General features: G+C 35.9%; 1 protein-coding gene across 2 annotated transcripts in view; it reads left to right on the top strand.

Moving 5' to 3' along the window:
* Positions 1 to 18,682, top strand: part of LOC139120824 (5-hydroxytryptamine receptor 1A-like) — a 79,065-nt gene that overhangs the window by 37,650 nt on the left and 22,733 nt on the right. The window contains exon 1 of one of the 2 annotated variants that reach the window (XM_070685395.1): positions 15,180 to 15,293. The exons of the other annotated variant lie outside the window; for it this stretch is intronic. The gene's annotated coding sequence lies outside the window, so the exon portion shown is untranslated. Of the gene's footprint in view, positions 1 to 15,179; positions 15,294 to 18,682 lie in introns of those variants that run through there. 2 annotated transcript variants of the gene reach the window in all.

The raw sequence follows: 18,682 nt of genomic DNA, 5'->3' as shown, positions 1-18,682 counted from the left end.
CAGCCCTCTACAACGCTTTGTATTCAGAAAGTGCCTGTGAGCGGAGTTACAGTACATTCTGTTGAAGATTTAATCTCAACCATGCAAGGTAAAATGGTGTATCGCTCAAGACTTATACTTGGTTTATGAAAAGCACAACACAGCTTTTGAAGGAGAGTTATGTGTGGTCGCGTGATATCTCAGTGAAATATTGAAAACATAAATAAACTCATAATGCAGAGGTACCATTCCGTGAGATGAAATTATTCATGTTGGTTCAAGTCAGAGCTGGTGAGTCGAACGAAGATGTAAAACCGTCTGTATATGACGTGCATGATATGGTATTATGCATGTCTACCGATTTATCAAAATACAACATGTTTCACTGACCTCGATGTAGACTTGCCTATCATAGGTATTCCATGTGTTTTACACGTAATAAACAGCAGTATTTCCAATCTGAAAATTGAAAGTCAAGGGTCATACATACATACATTCATTGATTCGTGTAGGTAAGCGTCTAGTCATATTGGTAACGTGAAAGCTATGAGTAAAGCTTCAAATCTTGGAATATTTATATAAAATATGCTAGGGTATGAATAATAAATGTCATCTTCGCTTTATATATATATATATATATATATATATATATATATATATATATATATATATATATATATATATATATATATATACACAACTGAGTTGATCAGGATAATCTAAAATATTACATTTCCACTACAAATTTGTTTCGTATAGGCTGCAGAGCCGCCTACACTCATCGGGTGGCTGTGATCGACTGAAACTTTGGGCGGGAACGATTTCTTTTGTTTTGTTTTTGTTGCACCTGTTTGTTGCAAATGGTTGAATAATTAGTGACTGCACAAGAGAAATTTTCTCCTGTGTCTGCAGGTCGATACTAATTCGTTTCTATTGTTGAGGGAGCACATTTCTGGATATCTGAGGAGTATGAATTTCTCGTGGAGGCACAGATTGCATTTTTTTGTGACGTTGGAGTATGGATTGCATTGCTTTATTATTTTCCAGTCAATCCTGTATTCTGTCTTTGCATCTTTCAGTGACCAGATGTGCTTGCTCAGTTCGGTGCTGTTTCTGTATTTTGTGTTGCGGAATGATAGCATGTGGTTATTATATCTTGTTTGAATGGAGTCTCCGTCAGGCCGATGTATGTTGCGTGTGTATTGTTGTCTTCTCTGGTGACCGTTGCTTGGTAAACCACGCTCTCGGTGAGGCATTTTCCTGGCAATGGGCATTTGCTCTTTTGTCTGCAGTTGCATTCTTTATTGGCGATGGTGGCGGTTGTGTTCTTGTTTTCCATTTCCTTGGCAAGTACTGATTTGTTGTGTGAAGTGATAATACTTTGCATGTTCGGCATACAGCTGTAGCTTAGTTTGAGTGTATTCCTGTTGAATATCTTCCTGAGTGGATGATCGTGGCGGAAACATTTGTCGATTAAATGTAGAAATTTGCGCCCGATGTTGGTGTTGACGCTATTGTCAAACGGTGGGTTGAACCATATGATGTTTCGTGTTCTTGTGCGTTTTTCCTGTTGTTGTACGGGTTTGAAAGTGAGTTGGTGGTCGTAGCCGCTCTTTTTGAGTGCATCTTGGTATGGTGTGATGGCTGAATCGAATGTTTGTTTGTCTGATGATATGCTGGTCAATCGTTTGTTGATGGATTCTGGTATGTTGCGGATGATGGAGGGTGGGTGGTTGCTTCTGTGGTTGACGTATAGCGGGATGTTGTTTGGTTTGGTGAAAGGCTTGAAAGTTTCAGTGCGTAGGTCGAAGGTCACGTCCAGGTAGTTGACAGATTTCTTGTTGGTTTCTATGGTAATTCTGAAGCCGTGGTCTTTGAAAACTGCGCATATTTGTTTCTTTATGTTCTCCATTTTCCTAGGTGGTTCGTTAAGTGCAGCCAGGCCGTCGTCTCTGTAGAGGCCTGCCTTGTCTCCGCATATCGGTTTAAGCAGTGACAGCAAGTAGGCCCCTACAAGCTCGCAAGTTTCTGCGCCGTCGAAACTGCCCATTGTCACATCAAATAGTGTGTCTGTTGTCTTCTTACACCAGGTTGTGTTGTCATTGAAAAGTAGTGATTTCTTTGCTTGCAAGATGATGTTTCTCTCTTCGGCAGTGATCGTGTTGTAATTTGATGCAAAGACCAATGCTTTTTTCAGTAAATCCTCCGTTATTGATGGTAAAAGTCAACTATGTCAAAACAGATGAATGTGTGCTTGGATTTGTTGGGGATCGCCTTGTACCAGTTGATGACAGATTGCGTGTTTTTCCATTGGTTTAACCCGCTTTTCTTTGCTATATTTGTGTTCACCCGTTCGAGGATTTTTTTGCTGATGATGCCGATTTCTGATTTTGATGGGTTTATCAGTCTGCATACTGGGTTGTTGCTGAAATTTGGTTTGTGGTCTTTCAGTGTTACGAAAGCGTCTTTTTCTGCGATGGCATCAATCCTGTCGTCTAGCTCAAGGCTTTTCTCATATATATATATATACCGTACTCTTTGTGCCCAAGTTCAGAGGTTGCTATAAAGCCATTGTATACATTTTGTATATATATATATATATATATATATATATATATATATATATATATATATATATATATATATATATATATATATATATATATATATATATATATAACACAAATTAGTTAAAGTACAAAGTAATAATATCTATTACTTAAGTTTCATACATCCTGCAATCTTCAGACGGAACTAAAAGTATTCGTAGCTCTACTCTCAGTAGAGCTACGAATACTTTATAATTCTCTGCTTTTCGCATCGAGCGCCTTTATTTTCACGAGGACATCTGTATATATATATATATATATATATATATATATATATATATATATATATATATATATATGTATATATATATATATATATATATATATATATATATATATATATATATATATATATATATATATATATATATATATATATATATTATTCAAGCCACGCTTTGTTACGAATTCTATGTTTGTAAACTCATTCAATCACTGAATGGTTGCAGATAGTAAGCGACTGTAAATAGAGGGCGAGACATACATGAATGTTAAGTTTTGTCTGATAAGAAGGTTATTGAAGATTATAGAATGAGATACGTACGAACAGATGAGAAATGTATTAATGGTTTATGGATCTGACGTGAGCAGGTTGTTAATTGGTTAGATTGCCACGGGCAACTTCCTAACATGGATCTATCGTAACGGCATGTGTAGCCGTTCATTGTACTGAGATGGTTAGATAAGACATTTCAATTAATCGGTTATCAACGTTCAGTTAAGAACAGCAGTCTTCTAGGCTTTGAAATGAACAGGTCTTAAATTTTGTCTGTCATGAGAGAGAGTTGGCGTTACGTTTTGTTGGAATCTGTTGAAAAACGCGCTTAAAGTGATGCAGTTAGAGTAAAACAATGCTATCAAATAAGGCGATGCAGTTAGGGTAAAACAGTGCTATCAAATAAAGTAAAGCGATGCAGTTAGGGTAAAACAATGCAATCAAATAAAGCGATATACAGTTAGAGTAAAACAATGCAATCAAAGAATGTAAAGCTATGCAGTTAGAGGAAAACAATGCTATCAAAGTGTCGGAGGATACGACGCAGTAAGTCGTTTTTCTGATACGTGTTTCTCTGTGAATGTGTGTGCTTGCACAAAACCTTACAAATCATTGTCAGCGTATTTTATGCATTTTTACCCAATATTCTTTTCCAAGATGTAGGTTGAATATTCCACCAAAAATCACAAACAGGTCTTTTCAAAAGATTAACCAAAGCTATAGAGATTGCTTTTTATTCTCCATGAACGAAAAACTATCAATTTCCGTACACGTATAATTCTATTAATGATAGTACACTAGGCATATATGAAACTCTTATGATTTTCCCCGCAGCTAAATTACATATCTGAGGATGTCAGGTTCAAACAGTAAATTATAACAGAAAGAAAACCTTTAATAACATCATAAAATGAAAACCTCAGTAAAAAGGGTCTTGTGAAACATTGAGAGATGCAGTTTACGTGCTGCTTTCTTGTAGCATTTGTACGAGAGAATTTCACATCACACTGGGTTCACTCATTTTTATCTCAATATTTCTCCGTCCTCCAGACGTATATTAAGAGCCAACAGTAGAATGTTAATATAGCAATGAAAACCCCATACCGAGCATCTAATACAGCAATCATGTAATATTTTAGAGGCGTGTACTGTACAACGATGAATTTTATTATTATTCTGTACCGGCAAACATTCATAGGGGAAACACAGTTGATGAATATTGTTTCTCTGGATATAGGGTGCGTGGTGTTATTGATCAAAGTATCGAAGGACTCATACTTAGCTTGTAATTGAATTGCCTGTGTGATATCAAGATGGTCATCTTCTATGCGAAAGTACGCATTTAATGATTTCATGGATTGTTGCATTGAATTTTCGAATGGACTAAAAACGGCATTTTGCACTTTTGGGCAAATGATTATTATTTTTTCTCTTATTGCCTAAGAGTACAAGCAACGGATTGAACAGATTATAATAAAGTTCTCAAAACACAATTTGAATATCGTCACAACAACTTGTCACTAAAAAGCCATTGCCATTTTTCCTTGGTATTATCAAAATGCTAAGAATCCCATTATTTTGTGATTTGTAATTGTACGACAAGCTGGCAATGTGACATTTCGAAATATCGCAGTAATGGAGGCGATGTGTTTCACTGCTGTCGCATTATTATGGTTTCCAATAAATAACACCCATAGTGACGATAACATTTTATTCCATTTCTTTATTTCTAATGACGTCATTTCCCACTCATGAGGTTTATGAAGACCCTACGAAACAACATTTGCTGGTCTCATAATGGCAATTTCGCATGACAAAAAAGACCACCATCGATAAGAAATTTTCTATTTACAAATATTTCAAGGTTGTAATACAGATAAGGGTTATGATGTTTCCAAATTTATATTTCATTTACAATGGTTGTAAGTATCGATGAACGCGACGTAATCAATGTTTTAATGTTTGCCTACATTTTACAATCTCAAACCTTCAAACTGTTTATAAAACTTACGCACTCTCTCGTTAATGCAAATATTTACCCTTTGACCTCTATTTCCTATTACGTTCTCATAATAACGTCCTGAAATAACTCACATTTTTCATGGTTCACTTCTCAGCGGAAAACTTCAGGTTTGAATCAGAACGCCAGATAGGATATTCCGTATGAATATTCCGCCTTCTGTGGCAGACTAGAGGGGGCAATATTATTACAAAAATATTTCAACAGAATGTAAAATGTTCATTAAAATATTTGCTTCAAATTACATCATTCACCTCAGAAGTAATTGTGAAGGTAGAAAAAAGAGTATGGACAGTTCAACATTTCAAATTACCACCCGCCCTTCAGTGTCCTAAAACTGATCCATATTCGTTAGAGCTTCGTCTTTGACGCCGTATTAACAAAACATATTGCACTCACAGTAAAGTTGAACGACTATCTTGCATGTAAATTTTTAACCTGTTCGTATATCGGCGGTGGGCAACAATATATGGATATTATAGATTCTCACTCAGTGCTCTGAAGCTGGTTGACAGTGTGTGCTAAATACAAACGTACGTTGATCTGCAAAACTTGCAAAGATGCACAATAACATATACATGTATGTAAGATATACACATACAGATATAAAAATTTGTAAGATGTGCACATACATATATACTGCACGTATGTAAGATGTGCACATACAGATATACGTATGTAAGATGAGCGCATACAGATATACTGTACGTATGTAAGATGTGCACATACAGATATACGTATGTAAGATGAGCACATACAGATATACGTATGTAAGATATGCATATACAGATATACTGTACGTATGTAAGATATGCACATACATACTGTACGTATGTAAGATGTGCACATACCAACATACCGATATAAGGTATGTAAGATATGCGCATACAGATATACGTATGTAAGATATGCACGTACAGATATACGTATGTAAGATATGCACATACAGATATATATATGTAAGATATGCACATACAGATATGTGTATGTAAGATATGCACATACAGATATACACATGTAAGATATGCATATACAGATATACGTATGCACATACTGGTATACATAAGCTTATGTAATGTTGATTACAAAAAAATACATCAATGCACTACGGCTGCATCACATCGTACGTAAATGTATTATACACTTACATGTGACACACATGGATAGATATGTCACGTGGCGTCATACATTATGAGTATGCCATATGGCGTGGTCGAGTGGTGTTTTGGTCGTGATCGTCCCGATACGTATATTGTTCGCGATGGTCGCTGCTGTCCCGGTTACTCGTATAAGGATCGGGTACTAACGCACATACAGGCGATTTGTACACCATGGGTCGGTTAGTATAATCACGATACTTTTACATGGTTACAATATTTAGAAAGGTCGGTTGTCTGCAAAGACGTGGTCCACCACAGTCAAACAGACTTGGCTTCTCACTGAAAGTCTCAGAGCGTCTGCATCTCTGTGTCTAGGCAAGCTTTAAGTGCAAACGAGTGCAAGGTGAAATGTGTCTCCCTCAAGAAAGTGAACAACTTTAATCGTTTCCAAATCTGCATATTGTCATGACTTTTGTATGCATCTATAATTAACAAAAGAGCAGAGGGTCGGAAGGTCGTTCCCATCTGAGAACAATGTCAAACAGAATGAAGCGCTCTATCATCATTACAGTTGTAAAAACAGTACATAACTAGCGGAAGATAAACAGCAACTTCAAAAGTCCGGAAAATAAAGAAGAAGAGATCATTCTCACGATGCATCACATGTAAGGTTACAGTCGGTCAGAGTCATTGTCAGTCGTGAAACTAAATTCAACAGACTAAAATACTAAGTAATCGATATCACACCTAAGCGAGATCGAAAGGCGTCTCCGCTCGATGTACAATCAAAAATTAGCAAGCAATAAAACAATTTGAAAATAAAAAATCAACAAAGTCAAAAATCACAAGAATACAATAGAAAGTAACAAATAGATAGATAGATACATAGATAGATACATAGATACTTGCAAGTATGCAAGCATGCATGCATACTTTTAATCGTATTACGTCGAACACAAATGGAATGACATAGCTTAAACCGACTACATCTCGGCAGCTAAGCTGAGCGAAACGGAGTCCAATATTGATGTATTTTTGCGATATTCATAGTGTCAAATTGATCGCTTTTAATCAGATTCCCTACAAGCTTGGCGGCAATATCTTTGATGATTGTAATATTGGCGGTGTTTGGAATACATCTATATACTGATCACAATGAAAGTATAGTAGTCACTGTGGCTTTATAATAAACCACGTTCGAAACAAAATCAATACACTACACAGGCGCTGTTCTTGTGATCAAGGGTAACCTTGATCTTTTGTACTGCGACAACTTTCATGGAAAGGTTCCATTTTAGCATATGCATGTAAAGACATAGAGTTGATGAAAGGTAACGTTAATCTAACACGTAAGCTTGTCCCTATATCATTGTACCGCATCGAAATTTTCTCTCAGCCTTAGACGATTCCAATTTGCTTTGGAGAATATGAGTGACCTTGTCACTGATCAAAACTCATTTTAGACGCTTTAGTTTGCTACTGTGTAGCGACCACTGCTATGAGCAAACCCATCACCGTCAAAAGAAATGAAAATCAAGTCTGGTATTCGATTATGAATTTGATGTTTGCCTTAACTTCCACTTAACTGAAATCTTGGAGACATTGTTTACTCCAGAATGCCTAAGCATTGCATTTATAATATGTGTGACGTCATAAAGATATTTCATTTTTAATGGAAATTAGCTAATCTTTAGGAGGCTTTGGAATGATATTTGGCGGCTAAAATCATACGGCTGCTGCAGATGGAATTAGTTATAAATTACTGAGTTTGAAAGTTAGATTTACAACATTTCACAAGGTGTGATGGCACGAACACACATCTGCAGCAAAGTGACTATAAGGCTTTGATTTCAAAACAAGTCGACTTTGGCCGTGCTTTTACCTGGGAATTCGTCATCGAAACGAATGCAAAGTCATCGAATTTACGGTGTACTGAAAACCTTTGGATTCACGTATAAACGTACTCGCAGAATTCATATAAACCCATACTATGGGCTCACCGTATATTTTTAGCAGTCCAGTATCACACTCAAAGCGATATTTTAAAAGTAAATGATATCTACTTTTACATGTCGACATTAACAAGGTCATGTTGGTCAAGTGGTTGATTAAGCGTTTTAAGAGGATTAACCTGGTAGAGCAATAGCAAGGATCCCCGAATGTAGATGTAATTCCGACGACACACTTTGGTGACATTCTTTCAAAGCTAGGTGTTAGAGTAACGGTGGTCGATGAAGGTTTGAACAGAAATACAGAAAATCTTGTAGTTATGATCAGTCTTTTTCTTGTGTTGCGTATCTTCAGCCTCCTGGTAACATTATCTACACATAAAGTGCATTTTCTTAGGCTTCTAATCAGATTTTCCTCCTTTGCGTTTCTAAAACCTTATAGATGTACGTTGAAAAATCAATACCCGATAACTCAAACGTGACTTATCAACGTTCCGCTCTATTGTGAATCGAATTTCTCCCCACTTCCACAGTAGATGTGGCAGTATCGATTTTGTCGTCTGTAATCCGCTAAGATTGGCTTGTCTCAATGCAAGCCTGCAGTGGTCACAACAACCTTGTATGTTGATTCAAAAGGTGAATTCCCTTGTTCAAAACTCAGCTTTTAGAGTAAACTCAATTTCTCTCTGATTGACTTTGACGATAAGAAGACCGACAGTACAATTATACCAGTTTTAATAAGTATGGTCTTGATATTTTACATAGTGTCTCTTCACTGCCTTTGAGATTTTTACAAATTTGGAGCATATATCAAACTGCTTTATATTTCCCGAGAGAATAGATGTGGGACATTAGTTCGGAGATTTTTTCACCATTCTCCATCTTGACGATAAAAGTTCATCCACATTTTCAATTTCTTCACAATGTCATTAAACTATTGCAATTTGTAGAAATTAATTTCTATTTTTAGAAAGAATTCACTAGTTTTGTTTTTAAAAAAGTCAGCATTGAAATCAAATATGTTATCTTTGAAAGGAAATACATCAAACTGTTGTTTAGCTGTAGTAGTGAATGGATCTAAATTCTACTTAGCTGATGGTAATAGGCGCCTAAAACTTTGCTCTGTTATAATCAAGAAAAAAATCAACCAAGATTGGCAAAATTTGTTTACTCCAAAGGATTCATACTGAAACCGCACAAGTAATAGATCAGAAAAAATATTTTGTAAAAATCTAAGTGTCTGAACTGTCCCAAGGCACGTTAAAGGAGCTTGGGTCGTCGGAACTACGCCTGTGCGAATTTCTCGTTTACAAACAATGTGTTTCGTGCATTATATCTAGTCGCACCACGTCAACATAGCTGCAACATTTAAATTTAACGATTTACATTATGGCACACACGTTTTACCTACATCAATCGCCAACGTACCTTGGCTACAGTGTTTAGATGGTTCGAATGGGTCAAAACGACCTTTGAGCGCGGTTCTCTTTAAGGCTGTTAATGCTTTTGGCTTCGGTAGTTTGTATCGTGCATGTGCATGTGCTCATGAAATGATAGATAGATCTATCCACTGACTCGGCGCTGAACTTAACACACTGTACTAATACAAGAAGGAAACCTGCCAGTGAAATAACAGGGTTTCCTCCACTGACTCGGCGCTGAACTTAACACACTGTACTAATACAAGAAGGAAACCTGCTAGTGAAATAACAGGGTTTCCTTGAACGACCATCAATATTCCTTGAAATTCGTTTCCGAACAAACTACCTACACACATACTGTCCATTGGCTTCTATAACAAATAGTACGTTGATGAGTCAAGTAGTCCATAGTGGTTGCGATTGTGCTAGGTACAAACTAAAAAGACAGGGCTATAAAAACGTTACAATTATCCAAATGGAGGCCTTGTCAATTAACCGACCAAGTGCGTTTCTTGTTGAATACAGTATGTATATCTCATTATATTTATTTATTTACTGGTCAGTCAGTCACTCACATGCATAACGTATATTCTATTGTCACCATTGTTACAATAATTAAAAGACTGATTAGTAATTGGTCAAAATAGGACATTTTGTTCGTACGTACATCATCTTATCACAAGTCATACAGAAAGCCAAACAAAGAATTTAAATTTAGTAACATCCGGAAGTAATTGTGAGCTGAGAATGGTCGCTTAGTTAGTTTCTCATACAATATTTTTCTTATATATATATCAAAAAGACGCACTGCTTTCGACAGACTTAGTCATTTGATGCAGTGTCAGCCTAAGGCGAAGAATTTAGGGAGCGTTCAGTTATTACGGCCTGGGGGTAGGCCGGCAAAATCCAGGGGGGGGGGGTCACCTTAAGTTTGAAAACTGCAAAGGGGGTCATATATTTTTCAAACAGCTCAGAGGGGGGTCACTTAATTTTCATAAGTATCCGTCCCGTCAAAATGCAGTTTCATCGTTTAGAAATATTCGGAGAGATAAAAATGATTCGCTTCATGATGATTTCATTCTCTGAAGTCATTTAACTGTAAATCTGAACAAAAGTATACTTATCTGTCACATGAACATCTTGACTTGGCAACTCTGAGGCCTGTCTTATTGTAAATCGAGCTCATTGAGGGCAATGAACAATTCCTTTTACTTACATATTAGAGATATAGCAAGTTTTGTCAGGGAAATTATTTAACAGATACCTGTAGACTACTAGTACCATGAAAAGAGAAATTATACTTTTAGGTGAAATTCCAATATCATAATTGTTGTCAACATCTGAACTTTCAAATACCCTATTTGAATCAAGTACAGTTGTATCAATTATCAAACACCTATAAAAGCACAAATTAATTTAGTTTAGCATTGTAAAAAAATATTCTTAGTTTTCTCATAGAATCCAATGTATAGTGAATCAACATTTTGGTGAAATTCCAAAAATCCAATTTCTTGCACACATATCAACCTTTAACCATCCTCGTCTAAGTAAGCACTTAAAAATGAATTTTCAAACATCTATAAATATACAGATTTAAATAGTTTTGTATTGGAAAAAATTATTCATAGTTTCCTCATAGATTACCATGTAAAGTGAATCAACATTTCGGTGAAATTCTAAAATCCCATTTCTTGCACTCATGTCCATTTGTAACCACCCAAGTCTAATCAACTACACTAGCATTAATAATTGAGAGTAAATGAATACACAGATTTACCTATTTTTGTATTGGAAAAAAATATTCATAGTTTCCTCACAGACTCCCATGAACAGTGAATCTACATTTCGGTGAAATTCCAAAATCCAATTTCTGGCGAACACATCCATTTGTAATCACCCTCGTCTAATCAAGTACATTAATATTAATAATCGAGAGTACATAAATACACAGGTTTATCTATTTTTGTCTTGGAAAAAATTATTCATAGTTTCCTCATAGACTCCGATGTATAGTTGATGAACATTTTCAGTGAAATTCCAAAATCAGATTTCTTGTACACATAATATGCACCTTTAACCATCATATTCTAATCAAGTACAATTATGTTAATTGTTCAATGTCTGTATATGCACAAGTATAGCACGTTCTTCATTGGAAAAAATTATTCACAATTTTATCATAGACTCCCATGCATAGTGGATGAACATTTTTGGTGAAATTCTAAAGTCAGTTTTTTTTGTCCACATACCGGTTGTAACAACCCTATTCCAATGAAATACATTTATTTCAGTTATCAACTACCTATGAGCTTAAATGCATAGATACAGTTTTGTAATGAAAAAGTATAAATAATAGTTTTCTCATAGACTACCATGTATAGTGAATCAACAATATAAACAGCTGATTACCGATTAAATCCAAATATCAAAATTTTGTACACACATGCTTGCACAAACATATTGCAATCCACCTGTAATTTCTGTCAAATCCCTTTGAGAGATAATTTGAAAAATATAGCAAGTAAGAATGGGAAATTTGAACATTAACACCTTGTGAGTTTGTAGGGAGGGTCATTTGAAAAAATCTCAGAATCTTTTTTGGGGGATTCTATCGCCCCCCCCCCCCGCCCCCAAGAGATGTTTGTGTGTGCAGCTTTACTCAAGCAATGGGGGGGGGGGTGTCATGAAATTTTTGTCATCTTAAAAGGGGGGTCATCAATTTTTTGGTGCAATGGGTAGGGGGGTTCTCTTATTTTGATTGATGCTCAGGAAGAATTTGCCGGCCCACCCCAGGCCATAATAACTGAATGCTCCCTAAAAATACGCTGATGTAAACGTAAAATGACATACAGAAATACCATTAAGGTTCCTCAAATATCCGAACGTTTGATCCAGGAAATTTTGTTTAGGACATGCAGGTGTTCGATGTGACCAGTTCCGCATCTATTTGGATCTCTATGCAATGTTACACTACATGTCAAGCATCTATTTGGATCTCTATGCAATGTTACACTACATGTCAAGCATCTATTTGGATCTCTATGCAATGTTACACTACATGTCAAGCATCTATTTGGATCTCTATGCAATGTTACACTACATGTCAAGCATCTGTCTTCTCGACGGTGCAAAAATTTTAAACTTTCCGATTTCTATTTAAATGCCATAATTTCTGTGAAATCCAATAAGAAAATTGCCAGTATGCTACATTTGTATTTTGACGAACGAGTGAAAAATATTTTCTAAAAAAATATTACGTAGTTATCTCGGAATACCGCAAAGGAAGTAGGAAGATATTTGCGCAGCGTATTACTCGACGCGTAACTGAGAGTGGTGCGCTAAATGTCCGTAAGCAACTTGACGGTATTTCGGTAATAACCTTACAAAAATATTATGCATCTTGAACTCATGATTGGGACATCAAATGGGCCGGGTAGTGACGGTTTTCGTGCAATGTCAGCGATCTTTCTTTCAGTTTGTTGCGCAAGTACGGAACAACTCTTTACAGAGACAAACGCTGGCAGTCGTCCGATGTGTCCCTTGAAACTGTTCAAAGGTGAACACACAGAGGTTCTCACAGAATATCGAATGTGCTGTGCTCGGGGTGCCTTGAAACAGTCAATGTTGCAGAACATCCGTTCTGTACGGCTGCGTCTCCGTACGCAAAAGTCTGTTGTTCTCTATGGCAGATGTATAATAATGAGAGACTATAGAATAATTGATATAAGCGTAATTATCTCCAGCAATTAATGAAATTTCTTTTCCGCATTAACAGTGTTACGTTCGATATTTTCCAAGTGGAAACTTGTATACACTTATTATTTCTCTGGGAAATAAGACTTAAAATACAAATTTAACTTAAAAGATTTTTAGCTTTCGAAAGATGCTTACTTACTTAAAAAACAGATTAAGGCAGCTTTAGAGTGACATTCCATAATGACACCATTGGGAATTTATTACTGCGAATAAATGTCATCAATAGACATCATATGGCCCTACTCCACAAAACAGCTTTAATTGGTACTTGTCAATGTATTTGCATACCATTGCATTATAGTAACTTGCTTATTTAATTAACTGTTCGTTGACCTTATCGACAGATGGTTGGTCTTCACAAAGTATATTTACGAATGAGTAACTTTTTTTTTCAAATATGCTTTTCTGATATCCAGCATGCATTTAGAGATCATTTCTCAGTTTGCGAGTACACTGAAACAAGAATATCCAGCTTTAAAGTGTAACTACAGATTATTAAATATTAAATGTAAGTGATGATGACAACGAAAAAATCAGGCTAACCGAATATCTTCACGATCAAGAAATGTAAATTACGGTTGTTTACCACAAGTACGCTCAGTCGACGCTGTCATCTCTAGTCTTTGTTTCATCCCTTAGTAATCATATGACATTTACTTTGTCTTTCTTGACGTTTCATATTTCGAATTTAACTTTGATGCAGTGAGATGGGGAACAAAATTATAGCTACTGTCGTTGCTACAATGTAGACTAATCGATTCTGACATACATGATGAGTATCATTTTATCATCTCTGATGATATCGAGATGGTATTGGATTTATAGCGATAAATACCAGGTTGTGCATAAGACAATTGTACTCTGTTGTCATGCTGAACTGTTGGACAAAATATATAAAGATATATCAAAACATGAAAAGGCGTTAACAACTGGCGATGTCAAAAAGTTGCCTCATTCAAACACATTCCTTTTATAGCAAAACTGGTATGCCGAAAAGAAAACACTTTACGTAATCTTACATGATGTCGAAATAGCGGGAAGTTATCTATCTGTGGCTGAAGAAAAGAGAAATACTGTATTCATCACAAATTTCATGGCGGTTACGAGGCCAGCTTCAGATAAACATCAATTTCATTACGTGGTTAAAAGTAGATTGAGTATTAATTATGAAAGTCTTTACTAAAGCTATATGAAAATAACATTTTTTCGTGAACATAAAGACCGTTATTGTTACAATTGTAGTCTCTTTGAAGACATTGCATATAACTCTTAGTTGATTTATTCTCATTTATTTCTCTCCTTTTTTCCCGGATGTGAACTTTTCCTGTCCATCATTTGTTTTCAAGTCGTTACAGGCAGACTCAACACTGCCGCCCATGGCTTTCAGAATTTAGCTAAATAACGAAATATGTGGCCATCCTTCCATTCTTTGACACTGCTGAGTGAGGCTAATTCATCGTAGATTACTTTTCATTGTCTAGCGAGGACACATTTCCATTTTAATCAGTATGTAAACCAACGACAGCCTGTCTTATGATTTACACGGTAACAGATGTATGTTCCATAGAAGACTGATATCAGTTAACACCAAAATCACAGACAGATAATTATGACTTCCGAAATCATAAATATTCTGAACTTGGTGAGGAAAATATGACGAAGACGATTGTGCGTTCATATCCAATTTCAAATACGAAGAAATTGGTGCTCTGATTATGCATTTTGAAGGAACCGTTCAAAGATAGAATTATATCACGCCGACGGTGCTGCGCTGTTCGGTTACAGTTGAGAGGCAACTACACTGATGAACAGCGCCAGCTTTTGATGGTATAAAAGAGAACGTACTGATCACCCATACTGTCATTTGTTATCAGTCAGACTCTGGCAACGCTGTCAGTAAGCACATGTAACTGCTATTGCCAGTGTGATCAAGCAAACGCTGGTCTGTCTTTTGAAGACTAAGGTAAGCGTTACAATGTCTTCATCTATAGTTAGGTCTGGCCGTTCTATAGAGTGAGCGATAAAATTCCACCGCATAGAAACTCGCCATCTTTATCTGCCACATGTTATGTACCACAACACTACTGCATTGACTGCCCATTTTCAAGCATATTGACATCACGAAGTAGATAACATGAAAAGCGTCCCATTTTTACTTGACTGTTTACATGTTTGTATTATGTCCCATAAAGAGATGCAAATTGTAGATCTGAATTGAAGCAATAAAATAACAAACGACCTTGCCGTCTTTTGTCTGAAAAAGTGTTTACACTAGGTTAAAAAGTAACGAGTGTGCAATGCAGTTATCACGATACCGTGAGAGTGTCAGCCCAATCGGGTTTTAGTCTACGGAAAAAAGTGAAAAGTCGCCTTATCTCCACCAAACGCTTTCTATTCATCCACCATTGTTTTGATGATGTCGGTTGACTCAAAAGCTGAAACCTTCAAAACGTTTTCAATGCTGGCAGATGGTCTGCTACACAATTGTAGTAGCCTGATACATTGTTACATCTGACCGCAAACCGCAGAGTTGCCGGTCGCCTTGTTTCCAATCTGAACCGTCATTAATGCAGGCATGATGCAAAACGCTTGAAACAAAGACACAGAACTGCCAAACGAAGACGCCACGTATAACATAGTTATGATTTTCTTGCTCGGCTTGTCAGACGCACGTATTTTGATAATATTATCCATCTCAATAATTAGACGAATGAACCTTACTCCCTGTGTTATACAATCTATTCTATTGATTTCTGTCGACGTCATCATGATATGATGGTTGATGCAAATTTGCTTATACAGGATAACCTCTCATAAAAAAGGGTTACTTTTATTCGTATATTGAACTTGTTTGTCTAAAACATAAAGGTTCCAGGGAAATTGTTTTCAACATCCCACGGCGCATTTCTCTCGACTTAAAAAATAACACTGATGTTTTCAGGGTCGCTTTGTGAGATTAATTTGAGAGTAATACATTATCTTGAATAAATATTGTTAGATCTACTGTTGAAGAAATGATCATAAACAAAAACTAAAAAATTAGTAGCTGATTAAAATAGCCAACTCCTGATAATTTGGGAATAAATGTCTGTCATTGGTTAAAGCGATAAAATGTCTAGGCATCAAGAGTTGATAAGATCATTACGTTGTGAGAGTTGATGAATTGACGTGTACGATGGGAGCACATATAACGCAATACAGTGGGACATTGGCTATGTCGCCTGTAGCGTTTCTCTACAACTCTATAATGTTGCAATCAATAAACAAACTTCCATTGCAATTCATTATGTTAGCTGCACTCTTACACGACTTATTGTTTCACCAGAAAATGGCATTGCGTCACTAGAAATAGAAGGTTAGCCCAGCAGTATTAAAACTGTGAGTCCCGAGAATTCGCACGTGTAGCATAACGAAAGGCAATGTTTGCTGTATTTGACCCGGTCAACACGCAAGGAACAATTAAAACAACACGTTTGTAATTTGTTTTTGTTTATGCAACTAAGCGCTATGTTTGTAAATAGATAATGCCATAAGATTGAAACAATAGATAGCACTCACACACACTATTCATGCAAACATTAATTAGAATTGTCTGCTTACATGATTTTTGTATTTTTTTCAAATTTCTTTTTGTCACAGTGAGTTAAGAATGCATTTAAAACGATTGCAACTAATTTGGGATAATTGGATTTTCCTGTTTTTCAAATTTCTCAAAAGTGTGAGGTGCCCAATAGCTGAATGTTGCAATATTGCAAATTACTCATAAAACAATTGTTTAATGTAAACAGAAAACATGAAATCACATATGCATATTAAATCAATATTTCTTCATCATCCAATTATCCCAAATTAGTGTTATTTGCAGAAATCAACTGCTCAGTAAATTTGTATAAATTTCATTTACTTTAAAAATGTCTAAAAGACTTTATTTTAATAGGTGATATTAAATTGTTGAATATGAAAGTATTGATAATTGGCATGCTAGTAATCTACACAGGGTCACAAATTAATTCACCAACATACGACTTCCTGTTGGTTTATTTTTTTTGTTTTTTGTTTTGTTGCTTTTTTTATGTACGTAATGCATTCAATACCATATTCAATAGAAGCGTAAGTTATTTAATGAAACGTTGTAGCTCAAGACATAAAACTTAAATCAGCAAAATCTATGATCGTAGAGGGTTGAACATCTCATATTAAGAAATTTGTTAGTATTTCTACCAATACATACAAGTAATGCAACATCGACAGGAGAGAGTTCTATCATTTTACTCTCGACTCAAAAGCAAAACATCTTGAGATAGCGCCATTGTCCATTTCAATTATACCTCTGAGTCGAAATCAACCAATCGACTCACATTGCACTTTTGAATGTCGCAAACATCCAAACTAGTCAGCTTTATAAAATGAATGTAATCACTTAGCAACATGTCTTGGACAATACCTTATCAGTTGCTAACTTTACACTAATCTGGCGTATAATAAAACCATACTGTCTACATCAGTTTGTCACAATAAAACTGCTGAAAGGACCGTTTGATATGTTCAATAAAATACACAGTCATAAAGGATAAGGCTAGATAGACAGCACAAATATGCTCTCATAGGTCTGACACTATATTAACTTCAGCTCCGTTCAAATACGAGTTTACATCTAAGGATTCGTGACATAAGGATATCGGAAGGTGAAGTGGACTCCGTTCAAGGTTACATCTACTCGCCAGTAAGGTCAAGGGTGCATGATTATTACGTTATCGTGAGTGTGACAGTGTAATAAAATATTGAAACTTTTGCATTCAGGCTGTAAACATTTCCGCGTGAATAGTGGCGTTTCTTGATCATCGTTCATAATGCACTTTTTGTGAATTCCTCACATGACGTCATAAAACCTGTTCATTGGCAGTCAAGGTGATTTAAACTTTGATGACAGGCGGAACGTACTGAACACGCCCATACATTTTGATATATCTGTATACTAATATCCATTGGCAGTAAACCTAAAATAGTTGGTCAGCATGAAGCATTCCGGTAAATTTAATTTGAAGTTATGTCAAATCGAAGGAGGAAAAGGTTTCTTGCGATTCAAATAAAATGTCAAACCATATATTTAAACTTCCACTGGCAGCACTGCAAAAACTTTGGCTTTTGCGAATGGATACTCTCGACTCTTCCTATACGAGATGTAAATGTATAGAGATGTTAGTCTGCCGAGTACAAAACACTTGGGGGTTTCGATGATACTCGCAAACATTACTTCAAACAAATAGTTCATTTACCTGTTCGTTTTTCTTTTAAGTGATTCATTTGCCGGCCATTACAAAGAAGATCACTTGTATCCTATTCATTCAAATT

This window comes from Ptychodera flava, chromosome 20 (assembly GCF_041260155.1).
Source record: "Ptychodera flava strain L36383 chromosome 20, AS_Pfla_20210202, whole genome shotgun sequence".
In the NCBI taxonomy this organism is placed as follows: Eukaryota; Metazoa; Hemichordata; class Enteropneusta; family Ptychoderidae; genus Ptychodera; species Ptychodera flava.
Note: the sequence above shows the minus strand (reverse complement) of the source record. Positions and strands in the feature narration are given on the sequence as shown.